The sequence below is a fragment of the Pituophis catenifer genome, unplaced genomic scaffold (genome assembly GCF_029215685.1).
Source record: "Pituophis catenifer annectens isolate HBS135680 unplaced genomic scaffold, rPitCat1.0.hap2 SCAF_3, whole genome shotgun sequence".
In the NCBI taxonomy this organism is placed as follows: Eukaryota; Metazoa; Chordata; class Lepidosauria; order Squamata; family Colubridae; genus Pituophis; species Pituophis catenifer.
In genome coordinates, this window is record NW_027256883.1 from 47,475,119 (window position 1) to 47,499,005 (window position 23,887).

Sequence of the window (23,887 nt, forward strand, 5' to 3'; positions counted from 1 at the left end):
AGCTACTTTTATTTCAGTTTCTAGAACATAAGTTTTGGGTTGAGCCTAAAAATTCTACCATTGACAAACACCTTCTGCTGTTGATATTCAAACTGTGTGGAAACACCAGCCTCAAGAGCCAGGCACAATGAGGTTGGCCAATTGTCAAATTCTAATATAACAGAGAAAGAATGAGGCAAGCTTATATTTTGGCCTCTGTTCCTGTTTAATATTTATAGAAATTGTTTTGGTATCTGCCTGCAAGGCCCAGAACTGCATGTTCAGTGTAAGCAGAAAAACAGCTTCACTTTATGCAAATGATGCTGCAATCATGACTTTGGCACATACTGGCCTTAGAAGCCCACTGAGGCTAATAACTGTTAGCAGGAGGAGTTAATGGTACATTATCAGTATTCAAAAATCAAGGTATTTTAAAGCAGCATATATAACTGATATACAGTGATCATAAAATTGAGCAACTTAACTGTTTTACATTTTTAGGCTTAGTCTTTTGAGAAACACCAAGGCCCATGCAAATTCTGCTTCTAGTATGACCTATAGTGGTGCAGCTGCTATTTTAAGAGTTCACTGGAGCCAGAGAAGATGCTTATTCCAGCTGCTTTTGAAATATTTAATACAAAATCCGTTGCCCAATTATTAAATGGGGCACAGCTGGCACCTAGCTCCAGTTTCATATCCTGTGAGAAAGAGTCTGGGTTTCTGAGACTTTTGTTTATGACACTCAGATCTGTGCCCAATGCAGCACTGAGTGTGAAGGCAGGACTATGGGTAGCTATTACTTTGGTGTTGGATAAAGCCAAGGAGGTAATTATTGGAGTTATACAATTACAAAATGAGCTGAGTTGTGTAATAAAGATCTCTGACCTGTAGAAGTTCACAAATGCAAACATCCATGTTCTCTTTTTTTAGTCCAATTATACATACCAGCACAATGTATACAAGCCAATGTGGATTGGTGCGCTGTAGTTACCAAGTACTACATAGATCAGAGGTCTTCAAACTTGGCAACTTTAAGACTTGTGGACTTCAATTCCCAGAATTCTCCAGCCAGCATAGCTGGCTGGAGAAGCTGAAGCCCACAAGTCTTAAAGCTGCCAAGTTTGAAGACCTCTGACATGTTGACTTTAGCCTTCAAGGTAGTCTCAACAAGATGCACAATTATTAATGCTAACTGTATCTTCATTGTAAGGTCACATTAACAGACTCTTGTAAGCCTGAAAGGATTTTTCCCCACCTTTTTTTTTTTTTTTTTGGTCCAGAAAACTTGAGAGGATCCCTTCTGAAATGTTTCTTATGCCCCCTCTTTTGTGGGCCAAGTTAGCTTTTACATGCTGATTGCCCAAAATAAGGGGAAAAAATCCTACAAATCTTACAACTGAATAGAAGGTTCAGATATTTGCTAAATTATTGTTTGGGCAAAGCATTGCTATGTTTTGTTTTTGTTTTTGTTTTTGTTTTTGTTTTTGTTTTTGTTTTGTTTTGTTTTGTTTTGTTTTGTTTTGCATCTACAGTTTTCCATCTATAAAATCCAATTTTTCCACAAAGAAATGTTATAAGGGAAAACATATTAAAGATTCAAAGAGAGTCGGAGCTCACTCACTGTATTTTTTCTTTCTGAGAAGTTTTTTCTTGTCTTGCTGATGATGCTGAACTATGCAATGCTTGTAGCCAAAGCTGATTGGAAACCCATAAAAAGAAAATCACAAGTCAGGCAATAAAACAGAACTATACAGTCACAATTAAAATGCAGAAAGTGATTTTAAAATGAACAGTAAATAACTCACATAAAAAGATAAGTGGATGCAGCAGATTATTTAAATGAAAAGCAGACCTTAACATATTATGGTTTTATAAGCAGCGTTTCAAATCCAATATTGGAAAATGTTGCATTTTCTATGAAATGCACAGTTCCTAATTAATTGTACCTTTCATTCCCACTTGCTATAGCTTAAGCCATAGAGTTGTAGGTAAAAATTCTCTACTTTTAGCGTTCTGATGATGCAACTTTTCATAGTGAAGCATTGGGAGAAATCATTTGGTGATAATGGACCCCTAAAGAAAATAAATGAACATGAAGTGTTTTCAGCTCACTGCAGAAAACACTGCTTGCTCTCCATTCAGTACTATTGATTGTTTAAAGCCATTCTCTCCGGGAATGTTTATGTTAAACAAGCAGGAACATCTTGTCAATTACAAGCATTTTAGCTGACAACTCTTTGCCATTGCAGAATGGTATTCTCAGGATGGATGTAACTTTTATCTTATAACCAACATCCAGCTGTTTCCTGGAAGGTGGGGTGGAGGGAACTGGGTTCCAGAGGGCTTGCTTGTCAACATTCCCCAAAGTCTGGTTTAGTACATACCTTTTGCTACTCGGTGGCCGAAGCAGTTCATTTAAGTACTGGAAAATCTCCACCAGGTGGCAGAAGTGGATTTTCAGCCAGGAGTGTTCTATTGCTGCTTAATTTGCCAGATATCTTGTTGATTGTTGCTTACAAATGAAACGCTGGGTGTGATACCAGAACCAGTTCATTTCTTCTAGCTCTGGCTTCCATGATGACTGGATCAAACTGGAAGATGCTGATAGAAGCTGATCAGCCTCAGACAGGAGCATATCAGCCTGCGGGAGATAAGTAGGTTTATCCTGCAGTACCAAAATTTGAGAAGCAATATATAGGCATTAATTTTTGATTCAGAAATCGGCAGACTTGATAGTTTGTACTTTATCCACAGGACAGATGGGTTGACTTATTATTTGTTTGCTCCAGTGACGTTTTATATCATTGGGCTAGAACAAAACAAAAAGTTGTTTTTAAAAAATATTCCAAGTTAAAAAGTGATTTTAAATAGAATCCCTCAATGTAAATAGGTTACTACTTAGTACCTAATAATATAGCACCACATATCCAGCTTTTTCCAGAGTTTGAGTAAGATACCATTAAATGTATTCTGAAATAAGTTTTTGGAATAGACTAATATTCTTCTATTCTTTATTCATATTAAAGACATCTCTGTGTGTGTATCATAATGTTGAATGCATCAACACAAATCAAAGCCTCACCACTTCTTTTTCCATGCTGTGCCTGATTGTAGTCATAATCTTGATTTTTTTTACCTCTGTCCCCTCTGCAGAGGCCTCTGCTTCATGCTGATGGTGTCAGGAAATATTCTGATGCATATTTTTCTATCAGTTTTCTTTCAATCTACTGAAATAATTTGCCTTAGCAATATCTTTTAAAGGAGATAAGAATGTTGGTATAACTTTCATGAGTGGAGTGCAGGTAGTCCTTGATTTACGACCACCACTGAGCCCCAAATTTTCTGCTATTAAGTAAGACATTTGTTAAGTGATTTTGTCCCATTCTACAACCTTTCTTGCCACAGTTTCTAAGTGAATCACTGCAGCTGTTAGGTTACTAATATGGTTGTTAAGTGAATCTGGCTTCTCCCATTGACTTTGCTTGTCAGTAGAAGACAAATGGTGATCACGTGACCCCAGGACACAGCAACCCAGGGTCATAGGAACCACTTGCCAAGCGTCTGAATTTTGATTGCACGTCCATGAGGATGCCGCAAAGTTTGTAACTGTCAAAAATGGTCATAAGACACTTTTTTAGGTGCTCTTGTAAATTGGAAAGATCACTAAATGAACTGTTGTAGGTTGAGGACTACCTATTGAGGACTACCTATTCTTCAACTTAGTTATGAGATGGCTAAGGGGTTTTATTTTCATTTCATTTATTATTACGGTCATATTCAGCTTTCCGCTTCTGTTAGCACTCGGAATATAGACAATATAATACACAGCTGTATGTCTTGGCCTCTGGTGAGTTAAGTCATGCTGTGTCCTCCCTCTCGCAGTGCCTGGAGGCTGTTAGGGGCTGGATGGGGAGCAATAGGTTGAAACTAAACCCTGGCAAGACCAAGTAGCTCTGGGTTTGGGGTTTGGGGTTTGTTGGCTCAGGTAGAATTACCATCTTTGGTCTTGGATGGGGTGGCACTACCCCAAACAGACCCTGTGAGTAATCTGGGGGTTCTCCTGGACTCATGACTCCTGCTCAAAGAGCAGGAGGTGGTTGTGGCCAAGAGGGCCTATGTGCAACTGCGGGTTGTATGCCAGTTATGCCCTTTCCTAGACAAACAATCCCTACTCACAGTCACTCATCCACTTCCCATCTTGACTATTGCAAAGCGCTCTATATGGGGCTGCCCTTGAAGAGCATCTGGAAGCTCCAGTTGGTGCAAAATGCAGTAGCCCACATGGTTTTGCACATGTATCACCTCTCCTGCAGGAGCTGCATTGCCTGCTGATTTGCTTCTGGGTGCAATTCAAGGTGCTGGTTGTAACTAAAGGTTACAACCTTCATGGCTTTGGACCAGGTTATCTGAAGGACCGTCTTTTGCCATTCATATCTACCCAACCCAGAGTGGGGAGGCAGGGAATGCTGTGTGTCCCATCCCTGAGGGAGATACACCTGGTGGGACCCAGAAGAAGGCCTTCTCCTTCTGGTGGCTCCCTCTCTCTGGAACATCATTCCCCCAGAGATTAGAACAACCCCCACACTAATACTCTTCCAGAAGGCACTGAAGACCTGGGTCTGCCAGGGGGAACCCAGAGTGGGATGGAGCCCATTAAATGGCTCGTGTGGTCTGCTGTTGCCAGGAGGGGATGTGGGGTATGATTTTATTATATTACACTATATTAATTTATTTGATTACTTTTATTGTTTTAAATGTGATTTTATATTCTGTAAGCCGCCTTGAGTCGCCATGGTTGAATAGGCAGCACAAATTCAATAAATAAATAAATATGTCAAATATTGCCAAACAATTAAGATAAAAATTAATAGTCAAAACCTTGGGAAGAGAAAATGCCTTTCTCCCTCCACTGAATTCTGGAACATCTGTAGCTACTATGAGTCTTCATATAGTAACAGAATAATAGCCTGGACACCTTCTAATTCAACTCTCTGCTCAAGCAGGAAACCCTATACCAGTGATGGCGAACCTTTTTCTTGTTGTGTGCCAAAAGTGTGTGCGCGCATGCGTGCAACAGCATGTGTGCATGCCAGCACCCATAATGCAATGCAAATCCCCCACCTGTGCATGCGTGCATGTCCCCACTCCTGCGCATGCGCCCTGCATTGCGGTTGTGCACATGCGCCCCTGCATTGTACATGTGCGCACCCTGCACATGCGCTTCATACACCCCCGGCCCATTTTGGGCCTGGAAAGCCTCCTGTAGTAAACTTTGCCGGCGTGAACGGCTTGCTAGCCTTGCGCTCTGGGCAGCGTCCAGCCATGCCACCAAGAAAAGCACCTTCCTCCAGTTGCTGGAAGTAAAAGGTGGCTCTGCGCAGCTTGCAGAAAAACTTTTCTCTCGACGGCTGTTCTCTTTTGCACGCTCAGAGCCCCATGCCACTGAAACGCGAGAGGTTGCCTTGCTCTCTCATCCACCCTCCCACCGGCCACACTGCCAGCCTGGAATTCACCACGGCTTCCCCCCCCACCGGTCTGGTAGCTAAGCCTATCCAGTTTCGGGCACTGAGGTACATAATGAATACCAGCTGGCTTACATGCCGGAACCCGGAAGAGCAACAGGCGATGGCTCCAAATGCCCAGAAAGATGGCTCTGCGTGCCACTTCCGGCACACATGCCATAGTTTCACCATCATGGCCCTATACCATTTTAGACAAATGATTGTCTAATCTCTTCTTTAAAACCTCCATTGTTGGAGCGCCTACAACTTCTGTACGCAAGTTATTCCATTGATTAATTCAACAACAACAAAGATAGCATTTTAACAAGCATGCATATACTCAATAATGAGGTATTCATGCCATATGTGAAAATGTGGCAGGATTTGTACAAGAGCTACGCTGTGATAGAAACTGATAAGAAAAGTTTCATTTACACTGGTTCTGTATGCCCACCATGCTTTGATACCTTTGACAAGTCTGATTTCCATAGTTCATCACAAAGCAACTTGTGGTGGAAAGAATAGGGGTGGAATGGAGATCTTTTTATTACTCAATTGCATAAAATGAATATGTCAGACTGCTGCAAAGTAGTGAGAGTTGTATCTGAAGATAGTGGAAATCATTTATTCAATGTGGATTGTGCAAATGTGGGTTCTGCATCAATGTAATTGTTATTTCTGCCTGAATTAGAAATCTACTGAATTTACTTCTTAATTTACCACTTAAATGCTAACTGGAATACAAAGAAATTTGTCACACGCTGTTCGTATTATTTACATTCCTAGGGAATAAACAATGTTCAGTAATATAATTCACATGAGCAGGATTAGCATGTCTCAGGAGAAATCATGTAGTGTTATGTCTGATCTTTACACACACACATGTATATGTATGCAGTGGTGGGTTGCCCCCGGTTCGCACCAGTTCTATAGAACCGGTAGTAAAACCGGTGGGAGGCTCCGCCCACCGACCCCAACGTCATCAAAACGCTTCTGCGCATGCACAGAAGAGTGCGCCCGCTGCAAACCAGTAGTAAAGGTAAGTAGAACTCACCCTTGTATGTATGTATGTATGTATGTATGTATGTATGTATGTATGTATGTATGTTGTGTGTATATTTAATAGAATAACTACAATAATGAGTTAAAGGATAGATTGCCTTTTCCCCCCCTCATTTCTTTTTTGGGATAGAATCTATTAAGAAGCGTTTCTAATCTCAAGGCTTTATTGAAAGCAAGAGTAGCAGTAGCAGCAAAATCATGTTGAACAACAGAAGGAAAACCATTGAAGCTGGTGAGAGAAACCATATTCTTAAATGCATCACTGAGTAAATTACAAGTTTATTTAAGTGCAAAGGAATTTTACTGATCTCTGCCTGCTTTCTAAGGTATTGAATTGTGCTGGAAGCTAAGGAACTCTACTTATATGCTTCATTCCATTGTTTTAGATTTTTTTTAATGTTCAATGATACACTGCCCTGTGCAGTGTATCATTGGGTTGGTAGGGCTGTTGCTTGAAGCATGGAATAGACTGGGAAAACCCTTTTTTGAGCATATAAAATGACTATAAAGAGGGTCTTCATACCCCCTTCAGAATGTGTTAGTTTTACTAATCCAGAGGGTGATATAGTTAAAAACAAATACATGTTTATTTGTTTGGAATTATTATTCTAATCCTGATCCAAGATGGCGCCGCCAAGGGCTGCCTCAGTGAAATGCTCTCTAATGGTTTCTTTATTTTTTATTATTCTCTGTGACTCACTATGGATTTCATACTCACGAGACCATCTGCTAAGAATTAAGCAATGTTTCTTTAAGGAGCAACTTTCTGTGATCTCATCCCCCCCCCCTTTACAAATGCGGAGGAGATTCTAATACAGGAAGAGGCAATTTCCCCAGAACTATGGATTACCAAAAAAAACCAAACAGAGGAAACAGAGATGGAGAGGTAAAAGGCGGGAAATTTAAACAGGCTAAGGAATAGGGGAAATAGAACTGCTCTGCCTTCAATCTTCCTGACAAATTTACATTCACTTGCTAACAAGATGGATGAAATACTTCTTTTAAACAGATGCAACTCTGATTTTCACAGTGCAGCTGCCCTATGCTTTATTGAAACCTGGTTACATGATGACAACAGCATGCAAATTCCAGGGTTTCAGATACATAGAGCAGACAATTGCAGAATCATCAGGTTAAAAAGAAGGGAGGAGGTTTATGCTTCTATATCAATAACAGCTGGTCTCAGGATATAATTATAATATATAAATTCTGTGATGAAAACTTATCTTTACTTTACTTATCAACTGTAAACCATTTTACTGTCCACGCGAGTTCTCCTCATTTCTACTAATTGCTGTTTATCTCCCGCCACAAGCCTGTGTAAACAAGGCATTACGAACTCTAGCTCACCAGATTATGGAGTCTGAAGCCAAATACCCCAATTCACTTGCCATTATTTTGGGAGAGCTAAACAAAGCAAACTTAAGGAAAGAGCTACCAAAATACTTTCAGCGTGTCAATTGTCCCACTAGAGGCAAGAATACTTTAGACCATTGCTACACAACACTAAAAGATGCTTATCGGTCTTTACCACGAACAGCTGTGGGACACTCTGATCATTGTATGATTCACCTTTCAGGCAAAGACTTAAAACCACAAAACCAACAATTAAATCAATGAGGACCAGGACTGATGAGGCAAAGTTAAAGCTACAGGCCTGCTTTGACTGCACTGATTGGAATGTTTTTGAAAGTACCTCTGCATACTTACATGAACTCACAGATACTATAACATCATATGTCAGCTTCTGTGAAGACCTATATGTACCGACCAGGAACTTGCAAATATACAGTAACAACAAACCTTGGTTCACAGCTAAACTTAAGCAGCTACGTCATTCCAAAGAGAAGTAATAGTAAATTTATATGCTATCCATCTCCCTATCCAAAATGACTTTGGGCAGTTTATAGTGTACAGTATTATCAGTCCATCATGAAATGATTGGGTTGAGTTCAACTTATTGTTCTGACCTAGGCTTCCTGAGTTGGTAAAACACATGAGTAGCCCTAAAAACTTCTTTTATTACAACAGCTGTGAATTCTGTTCACAGATGAGTCCCAAATAGTTGTAAAGAGTCCTTTGGGAGAAGGCTGATAATCACCCACTTTTATCTCCCATGACACGCTGTCAAAGACCTAATTGGCAAAGCCACATAGAGTCCAGAATCAAACAGAGCTTCAGACTTTAAACTGAACAGAATTAACAACATTGCTTCCTGCAAAGGCCCATGTGCGTTTGCTCCTCTTTTAAGTCTTATGGGAGGGGCCAATCACCTCCAAGCCCTACTCTCAAGTCGTCCCTTTTGTTTTAACTGTTCTTGCCTTCTGGCAACTCTGCACATGCATGCACTGGGAACAGGCTCCCCCTGTTCCTCTGCCTCGCTGAGGTCTGAGTCTGGAGGCTCTAGAGGCAGCACGTACCTCCCAGGTGGCCCTTTCTCTGCCTCCAACACAGAGCCCTCATCCAAGCCTTCCCCAGACTCCAGGACTGGCCCATGTTCCTCCCCAACCTCTTCACTGCCCGACTCTGCTGCCAGCTCCGCAGGCCACCGGCAGACCACAACACTCATATTGAGAAGGCAGGCACTGGATGTATTAATTTTACAATTGCTCAAACTTAAGATTCATTATTCAATATAATAATCTAGGATAAAAACCATTCTCAATATTTGTAGGTGTAAGTAATGCTTCCTGAGACATGGAAGGCTTCACTTAAAAATAATGCATGTTTGTGAACCTGCTAAAGAACAAGTTCATTGCTCAAGGCCAGTGGAATTTCGTGAGTTGGAACTGGAACAGGAACTGGAATTATTTTTCAATAAAGTCAGTTTGGGTCAGTTATATACGTTATCTCCTTGCTTTAGAATAGCTGTTTGTCATTGTCATGATTTTATTTGTTCCTTTCTTGACTATTATTTATTGGACTTAGGATTTCTAATCTATTTTGTTTTGTGCTTCACCCAGCAGAATGTTGACCTATAGCAAATGGAAGGAACGCCTGAATAAGTACTGTGTATTGGGAAATTTTCTACATTATTTCTGGCCTTATTTCTGGTCTGGAAAGGATATGGAATGGATCTCGCCATAAAAAGCAGGGACGAAAGTAGCAGATGTTCTATGCTACTCTAATCAAAACAGACTCTGAGTAGCAAACAGTTACCTTATGTGCTAATTTTCTTTAAACTAAAAGCAAAAGAGCAGGTCCCCATTAGTATTGTCAAAAGACTTCTAGAGTGGAGGAATCAAACTAAAAAAGGGCATTCTCGTGTATCCTGATGTTGACACTTCCTCAGAAGTGCGACCTGGGGCATGTCTTTCCTCATGGAACGTACTGAACATTCATATTTCATGGTTAATATACATAGTGAGTATTCTTGAAGATATTCCATTGCTAAGTCACATAAGTCTTTAAAGATAACAACCAAAGTTTGAAGTCTACTGGTAACCAATGTAGCTCCTGCAGTAGTTAGTTAGTTTACTTTATTGTCATTGCATCTCGTACAATGAAATTAAATGTCATCTTCAGTGTATATTATACATAAGAAAACTATAAAAATAAAACCACACATCCTTCACATTCTATACAAATGTACAGTACAGTACAGTTATCATGTGGGCAAACTGAGTTAGGGTCATTATTACCTGGGTTAATGTATTCTGCACTAGCTGAGATTCCAGGTGGCCTTTAATGGCAACCCTATATAAAGTGAATTACAATAATGTAGACATGAGGTGAAAAGGCTATGAGTAACCATCAAGTTACTGTTCCAGGAAAGGCTGTAATGCACCCACAGGATTAACACTGTACAAGGGGTCTCCTGAACATGGTCTCTATCTGCTCTTTTAGAAGGAACTAGGAGTCTAGAGAGGTTCACAAAAGTCATTAAGATTTTAGAAAAATTCTTCAGGAGTAGATAAAATTATGCTATTGATATGTTACTGATATGCTTGTGAGTGTATTCTTATTTGTGCAAGTGAGTATATTCTTGTTGTATACATTTCTTTCATCATATTACTGGAAATATAAGCTAATTAAGTCAGCCACAACTGAAACAGCCTATAAATCTAAATAAATAACAAGGGGCATGATGGCCCAGCAGTTAAAGACACAGAGCAGCCCGGGTTCAAGATCTGAATGCTGCATGATGGGATGAGCTCCCATTACTTGCCCCAGCTCCTGCCAACCTAGCAGTTCAAAAGCATGCAAATGCAATTAGATAAATACGTACCACTTTTGTGGGAAAGTAACAGCATTCCTTCTGCCTAGGCATATAGCCATACTGACCACATGACCATGGAAATGACTTCGGACAATGCTGGCCTTCTTGGCTAAGAAACAGAGATGACCACCGCCCCCTAGAGTCAGACACTACTGGACAGGGAAAACCTTTAATGTTAAGTAAATAACATTTCCAGGTCCTGAGGTGGAATGACTGCATTTCCTGTTTGAGTGTAACATTCTGATAATACCTCATCCTGCATCGATGGATGACCTGTCTCAATGGCTTCATATCAATACTGAACAGTCAAAGGGAAAGAGACAATCCTTATGGCAGTGATGGCGAACCTTTTTGGTACTGAGTGCCAAAACTGGAATGCCCATGCACCAGAAACCCAAAGACCAGCTGGTTGGTATGCATGTGCACACTGGCCAGCTGGTCTTTGGGTTTCTGGCACAACGGCACATGCAAAGACCAGCTGGTGACAGCTCACATGCCCACAGAGATGGCTCTGTGAAACCAGAAGAGCAGCTGGTGATGGTGTGCGTGCCCACAGAAAGGGCTCTATGTGCCACCTCTGGGACACATGCCATAGGTTCAACATCACGGCCTTAAGGCATGTCACAACAGCAAGATTGAGGTCTCATTCAAGAAGGAAAACCACTGCAACATAGTACACTCCACTCCCTACTGTTATAGATGGTCCAGAAAAGTATCATGATTGAGGGGACCAAAGGCTGCTGAGAGTCCAGTAGTACCCAGAGAGCCATCCTACTTCTATTCTGGTCCTGCCACAGCTCTGTCACAAGTCTTGCACCCCAGCCTGAAAAACAGTCCAAACAATCTATTGTTATCTAGAGCCCTCTACAACTGCATCCTTGCCGAGAGCCAGCTTGGAGTAGTGGTGAAAGTGCTAGGCTAGAAACTAGGAGGAACCCTCCTCTCTTATGCATGAAAGCCAGGTGAGTGACCTTGAATTAGTTGTTGTTTGTCAGCTCAACATACCTCACAGTGTTGTTTTTTGTAAGTATGAAATGGGAACATTGGGAATGTTGAGCAAAATAAAGATAAATCTTTTAATAAATAAATAAAGTTCATCACCAAAACAATACCTAGAAAGGAAAAATGGATGGCTCAATTAATGGCATTTTGAAAAGGGCATATCACTTCTGAGCAGATGGTATTACCCCCCCCTTCTTAAGATACATTAACCACTGCTTGTATACAACCACTTGTCATCTTTGTGGCAGTTTTCACCAACCAGGTGGGATAGTCCACATATAGTCAAATTCACCTAATTCAGAGTTTCCCAACCTTTTTAGCTTTGTGGATCAGCAGGGGAGAGAGGAGTGGTTCCGTGTGAGTGGTGGATGTGCGGGCACCCACCACTCACACAAAGAGAGTACACGCATACACTCACTCACTGTTCATGCAAGTGTGCACGCTCTCACTTGCCATTTCCATACACCAGTTCTGAATGGCTCAAGGACTGGAGGTGGGAGCAACCTGAGGTTTGGTAACCCTTGGCCAAATTCTTCTAGACTACTCAACTTAAACTGATCCCAGGTAATCTAGAGAGAATTGGCTCAGTAATCTCTGCTGACCCTACCCAGACAACAAAATCTGAGTAAAAATTTGGAAAATGGCAACGGAGATACATACTACCTATGAATCAATCTACACTGGCTTGAAATTGTAAGATACTAATTTGACACTACTTCAAATACAATCTTAAGTATATATCAGTGAACTAAACTAACATTAATTACAGGGTGAAAAAGATTGTAGATAATATTCTACTTCAGTGGCAGACATTTGAGGAAAAGTGATGGTGTTGGAGAATCAATTTTATTATTGTCACTTATTCATAAATCATGAAGCACATTGATAAAGTGATTTTGTATGTAAACATTTCTAAGTTGTCCACAGGTGGTTAAATGATGCAGACCTTTTCTTTCCCACAAGCAAAATTTCTGAAATAACTGCAGCATAAATAAATATCTGACGAGGATACAGACATAAACAGTTTTAATTGCCGTAATTAATTTGAAGAATTGCCTAATTAGATTTTTTAACTACCTGGTGCTCTCTTGCACAGAATGAAACTCAAAATAAAGAACAGACTGAAAAATGGTAAGAAACCTTGAAAATGTCCTTTGGAAAGCTTCAAAATTAAAACAAAAGGGTATTACTGGAAGTAAACAGGAAAAAATAAAATATTCATGCAATATGGATGATGGCTTGACAGGCATTTTATATCATCCCTATCTGGCATCCTTTTGCAAATTCTTCCATTTGCTACTCTGAAATGAATACAATCTATTCAAAGATACAAGATGCTTCATTTTGTATTTCTGAGTACAACAAAGTATGTTGAATATGGAATTAATCATCTAAAAAGAGCTTGGTTATTTGCTTCTAAATCTTTATGTAAAGTCTGGATCAATGTAGAAATGTGTACCAAAGAACTGACCTAACTACAATGAGGAATGGAAACATAGCTGGCCAATGACACATCACCTGAGATTCCTCGCCTGCTTTTATTTGGGACTTGCAATTCCAAGATATTTTAAATGAACTGTAATTTCTCTTTTAAATGAAGTATAATTATCTCATTAGCACTATTTTAAATGCAATATAATTATCTTTTCAGAGCTATTCTGTGTACAGTATATGTCCTCAAACAATTGATCCAAGCAGAGCACAGAATGCAATACCAGTCATTCTAAATCTCAGGTGCACTATTGTTTTATTTTTAGCTTTATGTCAAAAACCAAATGAGAAGAAACAAAGGAGACAAAGGAGGATTTTATCTTTACATGTTTAAACTTAAAAGAGGAGCTGAGCTATTAAGTAGAAAAATGACAACTGCTCAATGTAAATATTACATTTTGGGATGTTCATGAAATCCCCTTTCTTGTACATTTTTATATATGCTTATATAAATTTGGACAGTTATTATTATTAGATAAGAAAAAAGTAGATTTGTTCCACTCGCTCAGGCAGTTTCATTGTTTAGTAGTGCTGCACATTTTGCCTCTTTGGAGAAGGATGAGTATGGAGATATCCTTTCACATTTTGCCCAATTATGTAACTGGGACAAGCTTCAGTTATCTTACAAAAAAGGCGTAGAACATAACACCTTCTCCTGCATGCCATTTTGCACTCTTTTGCAAAGGACTTTGAGAATCATAAAAGGGATTAGAAAGAAGTATATAGAAATATTTGTGAACACCTTTACAATGTTTTATTCATATTCATAGCCATGGTTGTGATGCATGGCTTGTTCTAAATTACCATAATAAATTTGTAGAAAGTATTAAATGCTTTCTCCAAATCAAAATAATTGTCAGAAAATATAATTTAATTCTATCCCAGGAAGAGACTCCTATTTTTAACCAAGTAGTATTTTTTTTACCAGCGTTTACCCTTATATTGCCTGCAAAATTTATAGATGTTATTCATTTCCATCTACCCTACCACCTCTCAGTGCTCTCTCTCTGCCATTTGCTAGGGCCTATTATGCAGACACATAGCATGAAAAATATGTTTGAAATACAATTTCAAACATAAAACAAATTTGAAAGATCCTCACTCTAACATTCCTAAAACAATTTGTCTAAATTGGACCTTCTTCATCTCCTCAAATTTGTCCAGTGCCCCCACTTCCTCTCACAAAAAAAAAATAAATAAATAAAAATAGTAGGAGCACCTAGACAAGCCTGGCTGATCTCAAAAAAAAGCTAAGCAATTCTTGACCTGAATTTGGTTTTGGGTGGGAGATCAGCAAGAAAATCAATCTACTCTAAACTAACCTGCTAACTGCATTTCCTTATTGAACAATAAGACCAGAAAAAAGCCCTGTAGATTTGGTAATTGCTCTCCAGTATCTTACAAAAATAAATTAATAGAAATATATATTGCTATCCAAGAGCACACATCGATATACTCCTAATTATTCATTATACTGAATAACTTCTGAAAGTTGTTGATTAATAAGAATGAATGTAATGTCTTTGACAACATCTTTTTGTTACTTTCTACAACTTCATGATGCTTCCCCCCCACCCCCTTTTGCTAACTTCTGCTTTGCTATTCTGGAAAATATAATTCAGTAAACTTTTAAAGATTGAGACTTTAATGCTTATAAAACCATTTGCTTCTCACTCTTTCAAATGTAGATAATATAGATAAAACAGACATGTTTTTTTCAGGCTTACATTCTCTTACATTTGCAACCACACTTGTAAGAAATTAACTGTCAGCTAAATTTGTATGCTTTCTTTCCAAAGCAGCAGGATAAGATGAAGGATTAGATTCTATGTTTGGTTTATCTGTTAAAGAAAGAATGCCTTCTCTATGTTAAATTTATTTCCAAAGAAGCATTTAGGTAGGGCCTTCACCTTGGTGTCCCAATCCTGGTAATAGTGAAGGTGAATTAAGAATCTCTATTTAGCGACTAAAGCTAAATCATTTCTGATCTCCTGAAATGAAAACCAGCACCCATGCCAAGAGTATCAGGAATTACTCAAGGTTGCACTTTTCATAAAACTTCATAAAAATGGTGTTCAAAGTACAGTGGCCCAGAATGACATTAATATCCCTTCAAGAATTCTCTTTCTTATCCAGGCCTTTCCCAGAGAGTAACTTCATTAAGCAACCTTTATTAATGAAAGATGCTGTGTCCATTTTTAATCAATAAGTCAATGTTTGCTGTTGTTACAATGCATAATATACCACCTCACTGCTGACTTTAAATGTTCAGCAGGTAACAAACCTTCTAGCCGATCAGCTGGGACTCAGGAGGCAGAAATAGATTGGGGATAGGGCCAAATAAAAGGTAAGAATAACGTGGGGGGGGCGGGGGAGGCGGGGGGCAGAACCAGTTCAGTGACGTCATATCATCACCGCTACCGGTTCGGCGGAACCGGAAGGAACCCACCACTGATGCATGGATTGCGATCGTCATGCGATCAGCAGCTAAGGTAAGCAAGCTGGAGGCTGGGGGAGGGGGGAGAAAAAAAGAAACTTTTTTTCTTTTACATGGCTCTAGCGATCCAAGCTCTGACAATCCCAGCTTTGCCTGCTAATCAGGCAACTCAGCTGGGATCGCCAGAGCCATGTAAAAGGAAAAAAGTTTTCCCCCTCCAGCTTGCTTATCTTAGCTGCTGGTCGCAATGCTTGCCTTGCTTCACTTGCCTGAATCCATTCCATCAGCAAGCAACTCCCTGCCTGCAATCAAGCAAAACAAAGCTGGCTGAGGAATTCTGGGAGTTGAAGTCTACAAGTCTTAAAGTTGCCAAGGTTGGAGACCCCTGTTCTATTGGGTAAGTTTTTTTCCCCTTTGGGATCTTTAAAAAAAATAGTTAATTGGGTTTTTTTTTAGTTGTTCTTTTTTAGACCTAGCCATTTAAAGTTTAGGAAGTTTTAAATTTAGTTTTCATATAAAAATAAAATAATATTTGTGCAGCTTTCTGAGATTTAGTGTGTTTCTGTAGTGTTTCACTCTAACTACACAAACACACAAAATCTCACAAAGCTGTATGTGGAATTTTGTGTGTGTAAAGTGTGAAAGTTGTTTTTTTGAGCTTTTTGTGGCTGTGTGAGGTTCCTGCTTGTTGCAGGGGCCATTTTGGGTCTAGCACAGCTGCTTTTACATTGTGGGTGAGCCAGTTGTGTTGTGTTGTGTGTGTGTAAAGTATGAAAGTTGTTTTTTTGGGCTTTTTGTGGCTGTGTGAGGTTCCTGCTTGTTGCAGGGGCCATTTTGGGTCTAGCACAGCTGCTTTTACATTGTGGGTGAGCCAGTTGATGTTTTTTTAATTTTTGTTTGGTGTGCGTTGGAAGAGGGATAGTCTTATACAGCGAGTATAGCCCAAACCCTATATTTTAACAAGAAAAGTTGTGAGTCGTCTTATACGCCCAGTCGTCTTATACACCGGAAAATACAGTAATGTAAGGTAGAAAATGACAGAAAATAGCAAGCAGCAGACAAATGCTGTGTGTTGCAATATGGACTACTCTACAACCTTATCCTACCTTGCTAATCTCCCATTCATTTTTTTCAGTGGTAACAGGAGGTAGCAATATCTGACCAGCATCACTAGATCTGTCTGTGGAACTCTGGGTGACCATGAAAGGACAGCAAATGCAGCTTACTGTTTAGATTATGGTCAATGCAAGAAATCATTTCTAAGACAATATCCAGGAGAAGAACAGGATCAATAATGAGAACAGCCCCAAATCTGTCAGAAAGTAAATGGAAAATTTAAAAAGCAAAGGCAACAAAGTATGTTGGAATCTATTGGGGTTGGAAGTAGTACAAATGCCAGAAAGAGTTAAGTAGTTTGTAAAATCCTCTTTAGTTTTGTTTGCTAGGATTTTATATCTAAAAGTTATATTAAAATCATATTTCATTCTCCTGCAGTTTTTGCTTTATAAGAATTAAATGGGTTTTCATTTTATGTTTTATAATCCTTGCATGTAATTTGTAGCTGCCCTAATAACTGCTATTTGTAATTGCTGTGTTTTACTTTTATCGTTATGCATTCTTCCATTCCCCATCCCAAAGAATATGTACTGTGTTCCTTTGTTCTCTCTTACTTGGTATATTATTATTTTTTCCCATAATTGCTTGTTTTAAGTGCCAAACTAATCTAGGGCTTGGTTGGTTTTTTGCTCTTATCTAGCATTAATTGTACTTCCTTCTGTTGCCTAATTTTCACATACAGGCTAGAATTTTTTAATTCTTCATTCACTTTGTTGCCTTAAAATATCCACTTGTCTTATGTACTTAAATCCTGGAGAAGATCTATCTGAATCCAAAAACGTGTACTACATGTGACATAGTTTTCACCAACTTTGCTACTTGATAGGAATGTACAAGATTTGAAGAGAACAAGTAGAATATTCAGAAGACTGTTCTATAAATATCTCAAGTCAAACTCAACTACTTTTCACTGTCTTGATCTATTTTTATAGAAACTACTGTTGCCCTAATTATGACTGCATATTTGCCCTTCCCGATTATTGCTGCAAAGAAATATTTTCATAACCTGGTCACTGTTTAGATACAACCATGTTTTCAAGATTACCTAAAATAACTCTATTCTCATTTAAATTTATAATTGAAAGAAAACTAGGATTCTAAATGCCCATGGATTTTTATATTTACCATGTTTTGAAAAGGGTTTTAATAACCATTTTGTGCTATTCAATTCAGTTTTCTTCTTTGAAACCTTCATAGACAACAATTTTCATTAACATTTAAACTTTCTCCTACAATGAAGCAATTTTAACTAGCAGTTTCTACATATCTTGTTCATAAAATACAAATATGTAAAATGTAAGGACCCAGACCTATAACGGCCATTTTGTAACGTTATATTTACATATTCCCCAAATGTTGACTGTGCCCTAAAGGTTGAGTACAAACATCTAAGAAACATATGCAGTATAAAGTATTTCAAACAATAAGGAACATTTAAGATAGGGACATCCACAGGATTGAAGTCTTTCATCAAAATGACAAAGCAGCATTCTACCATATATTATCCAGCACTTTCATCTATCCATGCAGGATCATCACACCTTTACAAAAAGATAGCATTTGTGCTGTGAAGGCATGCTACTGCTTTTACAATCTGCTTTTCCTGAGCCCCCAAAACCTGTGATTCTATCTCACATTATGACAAACCAAATTTGCCCATAATTTTCAGAACTTCTCTTAAACAACTACATAGAAAATCCTTTTTCCATATGCAAAGTTGAATAAATTTTCTATTATTTCTAAAAAGATGAGATAAAAGACAAGATCTCAATGTCAGGGTTCCAAGTAATACATCCCATCCAATAAGAACTCCAAGACAGGCAATTTCCTCAAAGAACATTTTAGTGGGCTATATCAAATTGGCACGTTCCTGGTGAAAAATCGGTTCTAAATTCCCACCGATTTTTCAGCCAATTAAAAGTAAAACTATGTCACTTCTCCCCCCCAAGAGTCTCCAGTCACATGATCCAATCAGCATACAGTCCAGTTGTGTGACGAAATGGGGTTGAGGGGTACCCCGGACCGTGAACCAGCTCATGAGTAAACACACTGAGACTGAAATGATTCTGACAGAGGCGTCTTGTGTAAAAATATAATTTACTTTAAAACATTTAAAAAGCACTATGTCTTTAAGAAAACACATTAAAAACAAAGTCTTATCTGGGTATGCGAAGCAAGGCTATCTCCCTAGATCCCTCTCCACAATACCAAAACAGTTCACAAAAGAATAAAGCTAGCATGAAGGTAAGCAGCTTCGGCGTCGATACATCATCAAGGCCATCATGGTGAGAGCAGCACGAGCTTCACAGCTGAAAGTCACCTGAAGTAAAAACAGTTCAAACAGCAAACATTGCTTGAAGCTTGTGGGAGGAAGAAGATCCAGCAACAGCAGTCCCGATGATAGCTTGCGTGCTATGAAACAGCAAAAGGCAAGCATCCGTGGGAGTGTCTCTGTAACATCTGGAGTCCTTATCTGCATTCTTCTCCCATCTGCGGCATGGCACCAAGCTTCCTGCAGGAGCTGTGGTTTTAGGCCTAGAAGACTAGGCCCGAGTAGCAAGCAAAAGGTCCTTGCTTATATAGGGAGTTAACCTGCAATTATCCAGGGCGGGGAAGGCTTGCAGGTAATTGCCAACAGCAGATGGCTTGATTAAAACCATACTGTTTGTGAGTAGGCAGATAGCCACAGCAATCCTGGAAACACTCGTGACAATCCCCTTCTCTGCGGCTATTTGACTGGTTAACAAACATACATTCTACATTGGGTACATATATACATCAATGGTAAGTACGTTCACATAGCCATCGACATTTTACCCAGAAGATAGAGGTGTTGGTCACGGGGCAGCGGTTTGGTAAACACGTCCGCTACCTGTTCCTTGGTTTCACAATACACAGTTTTAATGAAACCTGTTTTCACCAATTGCCTCACATGTTTGATTTTAATATCAATATGGCGTGATCTCTGGCCTACAGCATCAGCTTCCGATATGTTAATGGCAGCCATGTTATCCTCATAGACTTTTATAGGTTGCATGGGCTGCCTCCATAAGCTTACCAGAAGATCGTCAAACCAAACTAGGTTATTGGAAGCTTTGGACAAACTTACATACTCAGCTTCCGCTGTGGAAGTTGCAATTAACTTCTGCTTCCCAGAGTACCAATACACGGGGCTATTATTTAGGTATACAATGTACCCCGAGGTACTTTTTCTAGATCTAACATCCCCTGCCCAATCGGCATCCGAAAAACAACTCAATCTTAATTCTCTAGTTGCTTCTGGTTCCAATAACAATGAATAGTTCACAGTACCCTTTAAGTATCTCAGGAGTCGTTTAATTCCACTCCAATGGTACTGTGTGGGATGTTCAGAATGTCTAGATAACACATTTACACTTAGACTGATGTCCGGTCTAGTCCAATTTGCAATGTACAACAACGACCCAATCACGGACTTGTAAAGGGTCTTATCTTCAAACTCCGTGCTCTCAGTGTACATATTCTTAAGGAAGTCTGTTGCCATAGGGGTATCGCATGGCTTCGCCTCTACCATGCTACACTTTTTGAGCAATTCCTGAATCTTATCTTCCTGAGAGAGCTGAAACCCCTTCTCGGTTTTTACGAATTGCACCCCTAAAAATTTGCTAATGTGACCTAATGGTTTTAGGGCGAAACTCTTACTTAGGTCCTCAGAGAACTTCTTATGCCTGTTCTCTGATCTGCAAATATATAGTATGTCGTCAACGTACAACAGTACTGTTTCCCTAATGCCCTGATCTTCCTTGACAAAAACACACTCGTCAGCCGACGATGGTAAAAAGCCCATCTCTCTCAGGCTTTTAGTGAGACACTCGTACCATCGCTTACCAGATTGTTTTAAGCCATATAGGCTCTTGTTCAACAACCACACATCGTCTTCCCGATGGCTTACTCCCTGAGGAATCCTCACGTACAGCTCTTTGTCTAACTGGGCGTGCAGGTACGCGGTCTGAATATCGAACTGATATACATGTTCGCCTCGCATGGTAGCGATGGTGAGAGCTGTTCTCACACTCTCAGGGCGCACCGTGGGCGAGAAGGTGTCCTCATAATCGTCAGGGAATCTCTGCGAAAATCCCTGCGCCACTAGTCTCGCCTTATAAAGCCCCCACCTTCAATGGGCTTTTGCTTGAAAAGCCACCTAGTGCCGATCACCCTCTTGTCCTTGGGCAATCTTGTTGGCATGAATACATCGAGCCTTCTCAGGCTATCTAATTCTGTATCCATAGCGGCCAGCCACTTCTGTCGTTCATGGTCAGGTAAGGCCAACACATCCTCATATCTCTGACGGGTGGCCAAAACCTGGTCGACTGAGGTAACAAAGTCATCGTACCTCTTAGGCTTATTGCCCCTGGTAACCCTAACTGGTCTGCCTTTAGGAGAGTCACTTACATCAGAGTCGTCCGATGAGTCATCTACCTTGTGACTATCACTATGCGTCTCAGAAGCTGGGTGCCTATTCTTCCTGGCTACCCCCATCTTACGCTTCAATACCCCTTTCAAGGGTGCCTGGGATGCACGCTTCCCAGAACCAGATGTATCCCTATCCTCGGGTAGGTTCTCCGATACATCCTCCGCTCGCCTATAACAACTACGGGAAGGGTTCTGAGTAAGAATCTCATTGGCATGGATCTTACTCCAATTGGCCCCTTCGTGAAAGGTGGCAGACCTTGATATCATTAGTTTCCCGTTAGGGTAGGCAAACCTAAATGCCTTGGAGCCCTGCTCATAACCAACAAATTTCAGTTTAACAGAGATTGGGTCTCCCTTTCTCCTGAGCTCCTTCGGGACATGAACATCGGCCATCACCCCGAAAACATGGAGGTGTGCCAAGCTAGGCTTATGGCCATATAGCACCTCGTATGGAGTCTTCTGCACCACACTAGACCACACATGGTTCAGGGTGTAATTCGCGTATCTAACTGCTTCTACCCAATACGCGAAGTTTAATCCAGAATCCTCTAGGGCGCACCGCATCATAGTTTGTAACACGCCATTGCGTCGTTCTACGACGCCATTTTGAAACGCAGAGTAAGGCGCGGTGCGTAAATGGACTATACCCTTACTCCTTAACCAGCTGGAGAACTGATTCGAATTAAATTCAGTTCCTCTGTCAGTCAAGATCTTCTTAACTCTGATCTTGTGCTGGTTCTGGACTAAGTTACAAAATTCCTTAAACTTAGTCAACGTTTCACTCTTGGACATTAGGGGAAAAACGAATCCAAATCTGCTATGGTCGTCTACTATGGTAAGAAAGTACCGTCTCTTACCCACGGAAGGTGCGAATGGACCCACCAAATCCATGTGGACGAGCTGAAACGGGTGTTCAGAGTACCTCTGAGACTTCTTGGGCGCAGATTTCACCTTCAACTTTGCACTCCTACAAATTGAACAGTCTAGGAATGTGTTACAGTCATTGATCTTGGTTCCCCTTGAGTGTTCGGTTACCTTCTTCACTATAGGAAAACTCACGTGACCTAATCTACGATGCATCAAGTGAGCACATTCATTGTGCATCGGCTCACCTGTAGCAATTGCATTAGCATTTTCAGGTTCCCTATTATCTGACTCTAAGTTAAAATTTAAAAACTTTTTATTAACTTTACATTTGTCTTTACAAGGCTTCCTCTGGTGAAAATCTTGATCCTCATCACCTAGTTCTAACTGTGATTCATTGTTACTACCAAATGAGATAGCATAATTGCTATCACTGCAGGACTCAGCATTCGTATTGGGGGAATAATAAGGCAAGCCACCTATCTTCAAAACCTCCCCAATCACACATTTGTTGTTTTTGATCACAGCTGTTCCTCCTGAGAACAGAATCTCCATTCTAGGGTTCTCACATATCCTCATCAGGCTTAGCAGATTATGATCTATCTCTGGTACATACAATGCTCTGTGAATCTCCCCTATCCCAGGAATATAAACATCTCCAATGCCAACAACATTCACCTTTTTACCGTTTGCAACTTTGACCATGGATTGATGCCTTCTCATATTAACAAACAATCTTCGGTCACTGACAACATGGTTACTGGCTCCACTGTCCATTAACCATAGTTGCTCTCGCTGTTCCCTTGTAAGCTCTGACTCAGTAGTTTCCACTATACCTACAGAGCTATCATTAAACCTGGGATTGTTCCCTTTGTTGCCTCCATTTGGCTTTTTACCCCTTCTGTGGTTAGGAACGTCTCCACTTGGCTTTCTGCCTGGAGGAAGTGACCTCCTTTTACATTTATTATCAGAAGGTACCTTTGAGCATGCCCTAGCATTTACATTTTGTGGGCAATCCCTTCTATAATGTTCTCTTGAACCACAATTGGAGCATTCTCCGATAGCATATGCTCTATCTGAACTATCGGGCCTTCTTAAAGGTTTTTCCTTTTTATGAAAAGCCGCCCTGCATTTTCGCAAGTTATCTTCTGCAATCAATCTGCCAGATAACACTTCTAAAGATAAGTTATTACAACTAACATTATCCAGTTGCAATATAAAATTATCCCAGCTAGGATCAAGGGAATTGAGTATAACAGTAATGAGGGTTTGTTCAGACACTGTTTCCCCCCTCAACATCAATTCCTGCCTTAACCTGTTTAACTCACATAAGTGTTCATTAATATCTACTCCCGCCTTCAACCTTGCGGAATAGAACTCCCTATAAACTCTGTTTGTAACATGGGAGCTTTTTGAACAAAATAGCTTATGTAGTTTCACCCAAACTTCTGTTACGGTCAGGTTACTAGGTATACTGGGATATAGTGCAGGGTTAATGGACATCAATAAAATACAAAAGGCCTTATGGTGTAAAATATCAACTTCTAAGGACCATGGTCTAGGTGGGGGTTTTAACAGCAACGATAAAATATTTTCTTTCATTAAAATTACTTGAATACTTTTAACCCATTCCTTAAAATTTCCTCCACCCACACTTAAACTTTTAAAATTAGGAGGAAGGACCTGTACATTATTAAGCATGGAAATAGACATTAATTGATGTTCAAAATGTGGTCCGTCCTGGAATGGGCAATAAGGCATTGG